This window comes from Myotis nattereri, assembly GCF_964212035.1.
Source record: "Myotis nattereri genome assembly, chromosome: 12".
NCBI classification, from domain to species: domain Eukaryota; kingdom Metazoa; phylum Chordata; class Mammalia; order Chiroptera; family Vespertilionidae; genus Myotis; species Myotis nattereri.
The window spans coordinates 56,403,554-56,417,497 of NC_138087.1; positions in this window are offsets into that span (position 1 = coordinate 56,403,554).

The following is a 13,944-nucleotide window of genomic DNA, read 5'->3' on the forward strand; positions in this document are numbered from 1 at the left end:
GGAGGCCTGGGCAGGCGGAGCTGTCTCCAGGGGGCCCTGCACATCCAACCTGACACCTGTGGCTTCTGCCCTTCAAAGGCACACACTGCAGGCCCTGGCTGCTTTTTTTCCCTGCCTGATGCTGCCACTGCTTTGAGTCCTACTGAGGCAGGAAACTCCAAGGTCTTTCTTTGGCTTTGTTAGGCATGCCTGGACTCCATGCTTCCAGGAGTTACGGACCAGGGAGGTGAATTATCACCATCCCAGGCAGCCCAAGTCCTTCTCTGACCCCTTCTGAGGACAGCGGTTACAATCGGGTTCTCCCCCCACCATCCCGTTTCCTCCTTGTCTCTGCTCCTAAAAGCCCAAGTAAAGAATGCGATGGTGTCCGAACTACCAGTAAGTCTGGGTGGATCTGGTCCCTTTCCTCGTCACGCCCATGAGAAAATTGAGGTTGGGGATGACCTCACAAGGAAGCAGGGTCAGGGAAGAGCCCCATCCTCCCTGGCTCCACAATAAGAACAGCCCTGCAGCGGGAAGGCTCTTCCTCCCAAGCCTCCTGACAGCATCAGCGTTTGGGAAGAGGCCTGTGTTACCATAGAACAAGCACGGCCTTTGGCATCAGACAGACCTGAGGCCAAATCCTCGCTCCTCTGCTGGAAGCAAATAAATGGAGGTTCCCGAACCTCGGGTCCCAACCTTGAAAGTAGGATTAGAGCGACGTCAGGATTAAAGCTAACAGACGAGACGTACCTGGCACATGGTATACGCTGAATCAGTGGGTATGATTGCTATTAGGGGACTCTAGGCCACCAAGGAAGCCCTGGCACACGGTCTGGAACATGACACCGGCTGGTGGCAGAGGTGGACGGAGAAGCGGCATTGGCTTCCCCAGTGCGTTACCTACTGCCTTTAGGTTCTTCCTCCTGACTTGCATGCCTGAACTCCAAGTTCACCTGGGAGCTGTTCCATGAGACACACACACTTCCTGAGCGCCAACTGTGGGCTGGGTCCTGTAGGGTTCCTGCCCTTGAGGAGCACCCGACCTGATGGATAGGCGACGGGCGTGTCTACGCAGAGCTGCAGCACAGGGCAAAGTGAGAGTCCGGGTGAGGAAGTGGAGTGCGAGGTGGGCCCGAGGGGCCGAGGGGCAGGGAAACACACAGGAGGAGTGCCCGCCTGGCAGTTTACAGATGGGCAGAGGGGCCAGGGCTTGGGCACACACTCCCAGGAGCCCTAAAACCTGGCTCCCCTGCCACTCCATCTAATTTAGAATTTATCTCTTAGGGAAAGCTGGACTGATACAGTGTCAATAAAGAACCCAGCAGATATGCAAGAGCTTAGTATGAACTTGTAGGCATAAAGCAAACCAAATATGTTAAGCAAACTGAGAGTCATAAAGTCTTTTGTCTGCCTTTCTAAGCTAATAGTTCACAAAGAAGGTCACCTCCCACCCCTGGTGAAGTACATGTGAGTTTGTGTTAATAAGTGGTGTTTACAAAGTATTTTGGTCTCCAAATCACATCCACGTGGACGTCAGATGCAAGAACGAGAACTCATGTGGGACAGCACTTGCTCTTTCAAAGCCAAGGCTTGAGCTTGGCGTGTGGGACGGGGAATCAGGAGGCTTGTGTTCCAGTGGTCGGCAAACTCATTAGTCAACAGAGCCAAATATCAACAGTACAACGATTGAAATTTCTTTTGAGAGCCAAATTTTTTAAACTTAAACCATATAGGTAGGTACATTGTTATTAACTTAATTAGGGTACTCCTAAGGCTTAGGAAGAGCCACACTCAAGGGGCCAAAGAGCCGCATGTGGCTCGCGAGCTGCAGTTTGCCAACCACGGTTCTAGCCAATCTGTGCCTGACGTCCCTGTGATCTGGGCAATTTCTGTCCCTCTCAGGACCTCAGCATCCCTGTCTGTGAAATGCAAACATTAGGCTAATGGTCTCCCAGGGCTCCTTCCAACCAGAGTTCTTAAATCCTGCCATCGTTTTTTGGAGACTCGTAACAGCCCTGGGAAGTAGACAACATCGTGCCCATTTTGCAGATTGAGTGCCGAGGCCCAAAAGAGGGAAGAGTCAGAAGTCGCCAAAGAGTCAGGGGCTAAGCCAGACAGAATGCAGGGCCCCACACTTTTCCTGAGTATAACTCCTAGAAAACTCTGCATGTACACATGTGCATGTACATACATGTGTGTGTATCAGGGTTCATGTTTCCACATGTGCCCCAGAGCTGCCCTGCAGCTGTTCCTGGACGCTGCATGTGCAGGCTTGTTGGCTGGGCCTGCCTGTTCCAGGCAGTTCCACCCTGTGGGAGGGGGAAGAAGAGGGAAGGGGGGGAGGGACGGCTACACCTACATTTTTGTGCTGCCCACTGATTTCAGCTGCTGTGTACTTAGCTCAGTCAGAGTGACTCCATACATGGGCAGTGGACCAGAACACTCCCCTCCAAGCATCACAACTGACAAGCTCATCTCACAGCTGGGATCCAGGCCCAGGGGAGCAGTCATGGCCCTTCCTGCACATGCACACAGAAACAAACACACACATCTACACGCACCCAGAAATGCACGCTCACGCACGCACTCAGCAAATGCTTTCCCCTCTCTGGCCCCAGTTTCCTCATCGTGGAGCTGTCTCCCAACATGGGAGACAGATCTCTTTGCCTTGCCAGATGATCCTGAGTTCAGAGACACCAAAGGTGGCTTTGCAAACTGTAAAGTTCTGGGAAGATCCTGCTGAGATCCTGCTCCTCCAGTCTGCCCACACGAATGTCAGAGAACAGGCCTTTTCCCTTTTCTTTAAGGAATAAAATAAGCCATAGGAACTGTCTTTAAATGAGATTAACTCACTCTAGTTTTATCCTACGACTACACTGGTGGTTTCAACCTCAGAATCTCACTGTTTGGTGCACCCTCCCTCCACTAACTCTGGACTGGTTTGACTGCAGAGGATACCAACTCACAACGCAGGAGATGATGATATAGTGAGGTGATTAACAGACTGGACTCTGGAACCAAGCTACCTCGGTTCAAATCCCAGTTTTGCCACTTGCTAGTTGTGTCCTGTTGCCTCAGATGTGCTGTTTTTTCTGTGCTCAGGTTCCCCATCTGTCAGGTGGAGTGACTATAGTACCTATTCCATTGGGTACTTACAAGTGACTACACACACAAAACTCAGTAAGAGTGTTCCCCCCACCCCCTTGAAAGCAGGGTAGATGGTGATGGACATATTCAGGTCACTCCGAGATTCATTCACTCAGGCTAGTGCCAAGGCTAGCCTGAGGCCTCCCATGCCCCCTTCTAACCTACACTGGCTTTGGGGGAACGCTCTGTTGTTAGAGGAAAGGGCAACTACTCTACCCCAACTCCTGCCCACAGCCTGTGGGGAGGTTTTCATGAAGGAGGCACAGGCCCTCGCTGGTTGAAAGGAAAAGGTGGGGCTCTCTACAGCACTAGCATCAGCTCCCCCTGTCATCTGTGCCAGGACTTGTGGCAGAGGGTGAGAACCCAGAAATGTATCAGAAAAGGAAGAAACTAAATGAAGACGTGGGCTCCCGTTTCTGCTCTGCCCTGATAACGGGTGACCCAGGCAAGTCACGTTTCCTCTCTGAGCCTTTGGAGACAACGCTGGTTGCAGTTTTTAAGGCGAGGGCTTGCTGTGCTCAGAAATGTCACATTCCAATGGATGTCAACAAAAAGCACTGGCCAGCCTGGGGAAGGTATGAGGAGAGATCAGACGTGGGGGCTTTGACTCTAACCTACTGAGCTGCTGAAGGCCATCATAGGAGCTTATTGTAAAATATTACTTACAGGAGCAATTGTATTTGCAACTCAAACGCAGCACAAGAAGCCAAAACGCAAAAGGTCAAGTCATGGGAACTGAGTCTGTTCTGAAGGCACCGCTCAGAGGGGGAGATCTGGAGGGGCCCCACTGTGTAGAAGAGGTGAGCACAGGGGTTCTGGTGTTAGCAGACCTGGGTTTGAATCCCTGCTTAGCCACTTACTACAGCAGAACGGCCTTGGGAAAGTCCCTCCACTCTCTCAGCTCTCGCGGCAGGATTATGTAACGTGGTGGAGTGAAAAGCTCTTGCCACGTAGCTCAATAAACGGAAGACGTTGGTCTTACTTAGGATCCTCTTGGTTTCGGGTGATAGAAATAAAACTCACACTACCTTAAGAAAGCACTTTATTGTTTTAAGTAACCAAGAAGAGCAGGGGTAAAGCTGGCCTCAGGGAAGTCTGGGACCAAGGCCTCAGACACCAAGACACTCTCTCATCTCTAACTGTGGGCTTCCCTCCATCCTGACACAGATAGGCTTCTCCATGGGCGAGGGCACGGCTCCTGACAGCTCTACCCTTCACATCTCCATCACCCATCAGGAGAGGAGTCTTTCCACCAGCTAAAAATCTCCTAAGAAAGGACACTAATTTGTCTGGCTTGGGTCATGTGATCATGACTGGACCAATCACCACTGGAGTCCTCTGATTGGCTCCGCCTGGGTTATGTGCCTAGGGCATCAAGGAACATCTTCCTAGAAGTAACAGAGGAAGGGGATGCAGTTCAGTTTTCTTCTCAGAGCCCAGCACATGGGTGAGGCAGGGGAACCGTTCTCTCCCCTAGGTGCTGGCGATGGCACGAAGCCACTTCTTACAAGCGCTGCATCCTCTTAGTGTGCTTTGCTGCCATGTTTATCCTACAACCTACTCTTTGTAGAAACAGCTCCACTTAATACAGCTTAATGCTGCCTAAATCCACCATCTTCAGCTGCTGTTTGCAGAGCTTACGCAGCGCCCGCAGACGGAGCCCAGGCACAGTGGCAGTCTCACTGGAGGCCCAGCGTAGCTCCTTCCCCACACCAGCCCATCGTCATCAGGCAGCGGGACCCTGGCTGCATTGCCTCTACTGACCCTCGGCGGCAGATCTCCAGGAGATTGGGGGTGTTGTACTTAAAGCAAAAAATGATAGTGCTGGAGGGACCTCACCTGGCCCACCTCACAGGTGGGGGTCTGAAGGCAAGAGAGGGCCAGGGGCCTGCTTACCCCAGGACACAGAGATCCTTTGGGAACTGCATCTGCTTCATCACAACCCTCAGCCTATGGTTATCAATTAACATTAGGTGAATGAATGAATGAACTGAGATTTGAGTCCTGGCCTCTTGATTCACAGGTTATTATTATTATTGTTCTCAGATTCCCATATTATTTCAGCTGTATCATTCTGTTTTCCCTTGAACCTAAAAAAAATCTTAGTTTCTAGATCTAAAGTCCTTTCCCATTCTAGGGTGATGGGTCCTTGGCCAAGATGGGTCAGAGGGGTGTGTAGGCGCTGAGATGACCAACAGGCTCACAATCAGAGCAGAGGTGAATGAGAACCGGTATGTGGTATTGGAACAGGCAACGAATATATGCTCACTGACTTTTTACAAATTATGATTTGGTTCAGTGTGTGACATTTCCATCTGTTGGATGAGGGAACTGAAATTCCAAGAGGGAAAGAGACCCACTCAACCTTGCTCCCTCCCCACTCCACTCCCATGCACACCGTGGAGGAGCCTGGACCCATTCTCAGGTGGAGCTGTTTTAGTCGGGCTCACTGACCCTCATGGTACATACTTAAGTGTCCTGCCCACATGCCCTCAGCACCTGCCACTGCCTGGTCCCCCTGCTGGTCCGTCACTGCCAGCAGAGAAGACGTGTTAGGGAATTAACTGCTCCCTCCCTGGAAGCAGTCCTCCACCAGTGGCTGCCACATGCTGGGGGTACCGACTGCAGCTGCCTCGCCCCTCAGGTGGGTAACACCCAGGCTGAACACACAACCACACCGGCTCCCAGAGCCCTGACAGGGGCCACTTGCCTGGTAATGTGCTTTTCATTCTTCCCTTCCCTGCTTTACACCCATACTCCCTGGGAGCATTTCCTGTGTCCCCTCCCAAATAAATTACTTGCACTTGTATCTCTGTCTTAGAGTCTGCTTCTAAGGTAACCCAGACTAAGACAATGGACCTCTTTTTTTTAAAAAAAAAAAAAAATCAATTGACTAACAAGCGACAAATGCAGCTTAGGGAAAGTAAATCCAAGTCAGGTCTAAAAGGCTGCAATGCCTTCTTACCGCCTACCTGCCCCTTTCCGGGCCCCACCCTCACCAGTCCTGCCAGTTTCTCCACCACCCATTAAGGAGGTCATTACCTGCGAGGGTGTCACAGGTCATGCTGCTGAGAACCAGCACCATGCAGGGCTGGCTCCATCCTGAGCCCTGGGTGACAGTTTCCCCTGGCTCTGACTAGGTGCCAGGGATGAGTTGCCACATGCCTTCCTTCTCAGGCAGGCAGCTGGCCTGTCCCTGTGCCACACGAGTCCAGCCTCAGGTCACACTGTTTCTGCACCGACACACCTCCAGGATGGCCTATGGCCTGGGCCTGAGGACCAGAGTCACGGAGAGCTGGAGAGACCCACAGGGACTGGGCCCTTTGTCTAACCTTCCCATCGTAGGGGGGAGGGGATGAGACTTGGGGGAACATCAGGTCTTGTCCAAGGTCATACAACGCATCGGGGATGGAACAGGGCATGTCCCAGGCCTTGTTCTTGTATTTCCAGTTCTATGCCTTTGTTTCCTATTATCAGACTGTATGGGAAGAGGGGAGGGGAGCTGGCAGACGAGCAGGAGCTCTGCACTAAGGCTGGGTAGACCTGGGCATGAAACCTGGTTTTGCTAACTGTTGGCTGTGTGACCGTAAGCAAGTTCCATGTGCCTCCACGTTAAACTCCACAGAGGTTAAGCAGAAATGTCCTCATCATCTTCGTAATCCCTTCAAGAAAGACTCCAGCACAGTCTAATCCAGAATATCCAGGCTGTGTGCTTCGGAGTTCTACTTCTGTGTGAGAACAGGTGAGCAAAGAGCGCACTGCCACATACATTCGGAAAGGGTTGCTTTAACGTCGACCAGGTTCAGATGTTGCAGGACTTCTCATGGCCTCTGCTTCTTTTCTTTGTTATTGATTTTAGAGAGAAAGAGGAAGAACGAAAGAGAAACATCAATTTGCTGTTCCACTTATTTATTCATTCATTGGTCGATCTTGTATGTGCCCTGAACGGGGCTCGAGCTGCGATCTTGGTGTATCAGGATGATGCTCTAACCAACCGAGCTGCCCAGCCAGGGCCATGCCTCTGCTTCTTGATGTGCTTTGTGCGTGTGCAGCATTTCCCGGCCTCTCTGACCAGGACTCTTTGTCAGCAGCATTAAATGTTTCCCAGTAGCTAGGGGTGCTCCAGGAAACAGTTTGGGAAGCAGTTGCTGTCCACTGGAAAGGCCACTTGACTGAAGTCAGGACCGTTAGCTCTGTTATTCGTATCCTTCACTTACTCATTGTATGACCTCAGACACGTCCCTGACCCATATGGGCCTCCGTGTCCCCATCTGTAAAAGGAGAGGAGTAAATAGGATCCCTAAGGGTGCTTCCAGCTCCAATGTGCTGTGGTCTTGAAGCTCTTCTCCTCCATTAGGTCCCTGCTTGTAACACCCACTTTTGGCCAAGCACACTGCTGGGAGAAGGACAGAGGTCCAAGAGGGTGCCGGCAAGCAGTCCATTGCTGGTCTCACGTCTGGCCCTTGAAAGGTGTGGAGCTGTGCAGGACAGGGCCACACCAGCCTCCTGCCTGGAGAGGAGACATGGCTGCTCTCCCCTTCTCTCTCCTCCCCACCACCCTGCTCTACCGAGACAGGCAGTCGCTGAAGGGATTAAGAGTGGGCCCAGCACCCATTCAAGCCATCCAGCAAGACAGGAAGCCAAGTGCGCTCCTGCCCGCCCCCCACTGTAGGGCAGGTCTGCAGGATTACCAGCATTGTGCTGGGGACTCCCGTAAAAGGAGGCCCAGCCCGACAAGAAGGCTGTGTCCCCATAGGAATCCCTCCTGTGTGGACAGTGGCTGGGGCAGGCTGCTGGGCTGCAGAGCTAATGCACCCATCTGCCTGCTCACAGGGGCCACCTCTGCGGTGCCCAGAGCTGCCCTTTACCTGCACAGTGGGTGGCTTGGGGCTCCCAGGGGCACAACGGCTGCCACCCCTCACAGTGCCATCCTCACATGAAGTTTCAGCCTGCGTGCATGAGTCTTTTCTCAGGACAATGCCGAGATCTGCACAAAAGGCGGGCAGGCGGGCAGGCAGCAGGCAGGTGAGGACAAGTTCATCTCCGTGAAGGCCTCTGGGGAATGGGCAGGTTCATTTTCTCTACCTTCTTACAGCCACCATCTAATCCTTCATCTGGACAAGCTGGCTCTGGCTCTGAAGGCAACGCAAAGACCCAGATGCCCTAGTCAGTTCCCAAGGGCCGATGGGCCAACCCTGATCAGACAGCCAGGCTTGGCAGCAGGCTGGTCCCATTGAAGAGACGGGCATCACTGTGGGTCCTGTGGAGATGTGTGCCCCAGGTGGTCAGGCATCACTACAGACCCTGTGGAGAACACATGTGCTCCAGGCAGTGCAAAGTGCTCTGGACTTCACTCCTTCCTCATTTCAGCCCTATCTGTGTCTACCTGTGCTGCTACCAACAATTTTTTTTTTTATTAACTTGCCATTTAAATGGAAATAATTGCTTTAGCTCTTTGCTAAGTAATCTGTGAAATCATGGATCATATGCGCTAGTAGTTCCTAATACAATAAAAGTAATTTCCCAACCACAAAAAGATGATTTGTCCCTAGACTACCTAAAATCAGCTTGGGAATCATCAGCGGTAAGTGAAGCAGAGATGGGATTAATCTAAGCCCCCTTCAACCCTTAAGAGCTGGGTTTATACGATACTGAGAATCTTCAATGCTACGGATTCCAAAATTCAACACAGTCACCTAAGCCAGACACTCAAGAGTCATCCCAGACTCCTCCTCCTTCCTCGCTCCTCTATGTAGTCACTAGGCAGTCCTGCCTCCAGAACACTTCTCCCAGCTGCTCCTCCTCTCCCATCCCAGGGGTTCAGGCTTTCATGCACTCTCACCCTAACCCAGCCGTGGGCAAACTACAGCCCGCGGGCCGGATACGGCCTGTTTGAAATGAATAGAACGATTGAAAAAAAAAGACCCGTACCCTTTTATGTAATGATGTTTACTTTGACTTTATATTAGTTCACACAAACACTCCATCCATGCTTTTGTTCCGGCCCTCCGGTCCAGTTTAAGAACCCATTGTGGCCCTCAGGTCAAAAAGTTTGCCCACCCCTGCCCTAACCCCTGCACTAGCCTCCTCGCTGGTCTGCCTGTCGCCTTCTGCCTGCCTCTGATACACTCTCCACCCTGCAACCAGGGCCTCTTTTTGCCATGCACACCTAAACCTCCTGGAACATGGTAAACACTCCCAGGGGTGCAGGATTTCCTTGCCTGTCCCTCGGCACTGTGGCATCGTTTAATAGAACGGATGGCTCTCCGGGCCGTATTTCCTTACATACCCACACAGCAGAGTTCTTGTGTGTAATCCCATGTCGAGATGACCTCTTGCTACTGTGTTATTTCTCACGCACAATGAGTTACCCGCAATCTCATAATCCCTCCAGTTCAATCTTTCAGCCGCATCTGGAATTACTGTGGCTGACACTGAGTTCACACTTTGTGGTATTCCGGTTACACTGTTAGGAATGGAATTGTGGCCTTGGCCACAGAGTAGCCAACAAGACCCTCTAGCAAGGAACTGGATGTTTATGTCAGAGCCCACTGATTTGTAGTATGCTGTGTATATACTTAGGCACAAGTAAGTATGCAAAAATATATGTAATTCTTATTTAATGATGTGCTTCATTTTTTAGTAGGCCTGTTTATCTTAAACTTTTTTAATTGAAGTATTCTGCACATACAGTAGAGTACTGGAAATGTCCTATACCTTGATCTTATGAAGTCAGCTTCTATTGCTCAACATGTGTTTGAGATGCATTCATGTTGCTGTATATATCAGCTTGTTCTCTGTTATTGCAGAGAAGTATTCCATTGTGTGAACATATGACAACACTGGGTCATCTCCAATTTAGGGATATTATAACTAATGATGCTATAAATAGTCTTATACGTCCTTGTCTTTGATTTATATTCACGAGTAGAATGACTGGGTCATAGGATAGGTGTATATTTAGCTCTAGTTTGCAATTGTAGAGAATGACTGAGGTTTTTCCTTCATAGTATTGTTATATGCAGACCCACAGACTGGTTGGGTTCCACCTGAACTTCAGCCCATATTCTGGTGCTCTAGATATGCCCAACCAGCTCAGCAGCCCCCTTCACAGAATTCTGTCTTAATAAAACATTTTTCCTTCTTCTCTGTGCTACACACCACATTGTCACTGTCTCACCCTCTATTGCAAACTGTGTTTTACATCCCATTCCCCCTTCAATTCCCCACCAGACTGAATGCCCCTTGCTTGGCATGTGATAGATAATTAGTGTGCAAAGACATATATATATATATATATATATATATATATATATATATATATGCCTAAGCGACTGTTACCAGTTGACCAGAAACTATGACGTGCACTGACCACCAGGGGACAGACGCTTAACACAGGAGCTGCCCCCTGGTGCTCAGTGTGCTCCCACAGCCAACCTCCCATGGCCAGCCAACCTCCCCCAGTCCCTCTCCCTGTCTGGCAGGCCCCATCTGGCAGCCAGCAGGCCCCATCTGGCAGGCCCCATCCAGTGGCCAGCAGGCCCCAGCCAGCAGCTGGCAGGCCCCGGCTGGCCCAGCCCTGATCAGGACTGGGCAAGACAGCCCTAATAGGCCCTGATCGCCAGCCAGGCCTAAAGATCCCACCCGTGCACAGATTTCATGCACTGGGCCTCTAGTAAATAATAATAGGTAATTATGTAGTTACCTGTTGTGTGTGACAAGTTGCCCTAAAGCTCGGTGGCTTAACATAACATTTGTCATCTGTGTCTGTGGGTCAGAACTGAGGCTTAGCTGGGTGCTCCAGCTCAGAGTCTCTCATGAGACTGCACTCGAGGTACTGGCCCGGGCTGCAGTCATCCCAAGGCTTGACTGGAGCAGGAAGAGCCTCTTTACAAATTCACCCACTGCTGCTGTCAGCTGGAGACTCAGTTCCTTGCCATGTGGTCCCCAGTGCAAGTGATTAGAGAGGGCAAGGATAAGCTGTAGCATCTTTTATGATCTAGTCTTTGGCATCACACATGGTCACTTCTGCTTTATTCTCTTCATTAGAAGTGAGGCACTAGGTCCAGTCAATACTCAAGAGGAGGAGAATTGAGCCCCACCTTCTGAAGGGAGGAATATTAAAGAATTTTCATGGACATATCCTAAAACCACAGTCTATAATAATAGCTAACATGTAAGTGTTTACTATATGCCAGGTGCTACACTGTGTTTTTAGAGAGCATTTTAGTTCATCCTTCTTACAACCCTACAAGAAGGAGATACTATCCTCACTGTTTCAGGTGCTGAAAGATTCAGGACTTTTCCCAAGGTCCTATAGCAAATGGCACAGCTAGGATGGGAAGCCAGGAGTCAGACACCAGGGCTCTTACTCCCAACCACTAAGTTATATAATGAATAAAAGGAGTGGATGGCTCTATAAGCCTAGGGTTGTCTGATGGACTGGTGGGCTGAGAGGTGGCCCTAAAGACATGCCCATGTCCTGATCCCTGGAACTTATGAATATTATCTGGAAAAAGATGTGATTAAGTTAAAAATCTTGAGAGGAGGAGCTACCCTAAATTATCCCTCTGGGCTCCACATGCAATCACGTGTGTCGTCATACGGAAGAGCCAGAGGGAACTTTGGCACAGAAGAGGAGAAAATCTGGTAAAAGGGAAAGAAAGAAAACTGTATAATAACCACCTATATTGTTGTTATTAAGCTTAAGTTTTACTCCGAGCTTCCTGGTAACTAAGGCTAAAAGAGAATCAGGATGAATTATGTAATTTCCATTTTCTGAAAAGGAACCACATCTGTTCTTCAAGAAGCACACATCTTTCCCTCACAGCATATTCTAAGAATAACTGAGCAAGTGACTCTTCACACACCAAACAAAGCAAGAGATCAAATGTCAACGGTGACTTAGAGGAGATTAGGGCACTGTCCTCACGTGGAGGTCTCTTGTGCAATCCCTGAATAAAAACTACAGCCCGACAGAGAAACACCGTTCAACGTCCTGACCACACAGGGCAGCACCTGGGAATGAGAGCTCGCATGGAAAGAGGGCTCCAGCGTTCACGAAGTGCTTTCAATCCCACCATCCTATGCATGCTCTAATAGCTCTGAGCGCCACAGAAGTGAAGCTACTGTCTCAAGGACACAGCTGCCGAGTGGCAGGGCGGGTTTCAGTGAGGCTCTGTGGCCAGGTCTCCAGGTGGCTGACTCTGCTTCATCCAAATGCCTCTATTGCTCTATAACAGTGATGGCGAACCTTTTGAGCTCGGAGTGTCAGCATTTTGAAAAACCCGAATGTAACTCTGGTGCTGTGTCACATATAGAAATTTTTTGATATCTGCAACCATAGTAAAACAGACATATTTTTAATATTTATTTTATATATTTAAATGCCATTTAACAAAGAAACATCAACCAAAAAAATGAGTTCTCGTGTCACTTCTGGCATGCGTGTCATAGGTTCGCCATCACTGCTCTATAAGTAGCTCGTGCCCACCTCCCCTCTCTCCAAGCACACTGAGCCTTTTGGGGAAGGGTGCTCCTCTCATACTCCTAGGAAAGCCCCCACCCACCTGCTCAGGGCGGGTGCGTGAAAGATGTCCTTCCATTTGTCAGGCCCTGCCCCTGGGGAGACTACACCCACCTAAGCTAGCTGAGAACAGTCACCTAAAGGAGAGGAAATGAGGATGGGACTGTGGGGTTCAACTCCAACACCATGCAGAGATCCAGGAGTGAGGGGAATGCCAGCCCAGTTGGGTGTGGCCAGGACGCTGTCCGCTCAGCAGTGCTGACTGGTCTCCTGCTGTTGGGGAAAGATGGGACCCCCAGGGAGATGGGTTTTGCCTTCCCATCTTCTGCCCTTCTAGACTACTAATCACATGAGGAACCTGAAATAGAAAAAGATGGAAGGGCTGCCGGAGCCGGTTTGGCTCAGTGGATAGAGCGTCGGCCTGCGGACTGAAGGGTCCCAGGTTCGATTCCGGTCAGGGGCATGTACCTGGGTTGCGGGCATATCCCCAGTGGGAGATGTGCAGGAGGCAGCTGATCGATGTTTCTAACTATCTCTCTCCCTTCCTCTCTGTAAAAAATCAATAAAATATATTTAAAAAAAAAAAAAAAGATGGAAGGGCTGGTTGCTTCTGCTCTTCTCCCTACTCTCTTTGGTACCTCTTGCTCCCTAATTCATCATCTTCCTCTTCTTTCACCCCATTCTAGCCTCCTCACTGTTCTTCTGGAGTCACTTTCTTTTCACCTCCCCTGTCCCTATTCCCTCTGTTTATTCCCTCCTCCCTCTTTCCTCTTCACTCACTAGCTGTGCAACCACTTGCAAGTTTCTTAACCTCTCTGAGTGAAATTCCTGACCTCAGAGGGTGGTTGTCAATCTCAGTGGTCGGTATAGAGAAGATGCCCAATCGAAGTGCGTGCCCCTCACCCATTCCCTTTTTTTCCAGATGAGGAGGAGGATAGGTGGGGACGCCACGCTAGCTCCCTTCAACTCCTCCAGCAGAGCCCCAGCAACAACCGCTGGAGAAAGGCTTGAGGCAGGACTGTCCTCCTCCATCCGAGGAGACAGACCCTGGCCCAGAGCCTGACTGCATCCAGCAGGGCGGGGGGGGGGGGTGACAGATGATGTTTGGTGACAATCTCTGTGGGGAAGGGAATCGTGACTTGCCACAAGCCTACTGTGTGACAAGCATGGGGCAAGCATTTTGACATGCATTATCACATGCAGTCTTTGTGAGAACCCTAAGAAACAGGTACTAGTATTAGTGTACTAATTAAGAGGTGAGAAGAGAGGTTCAGAGAGGTGCAGTATCT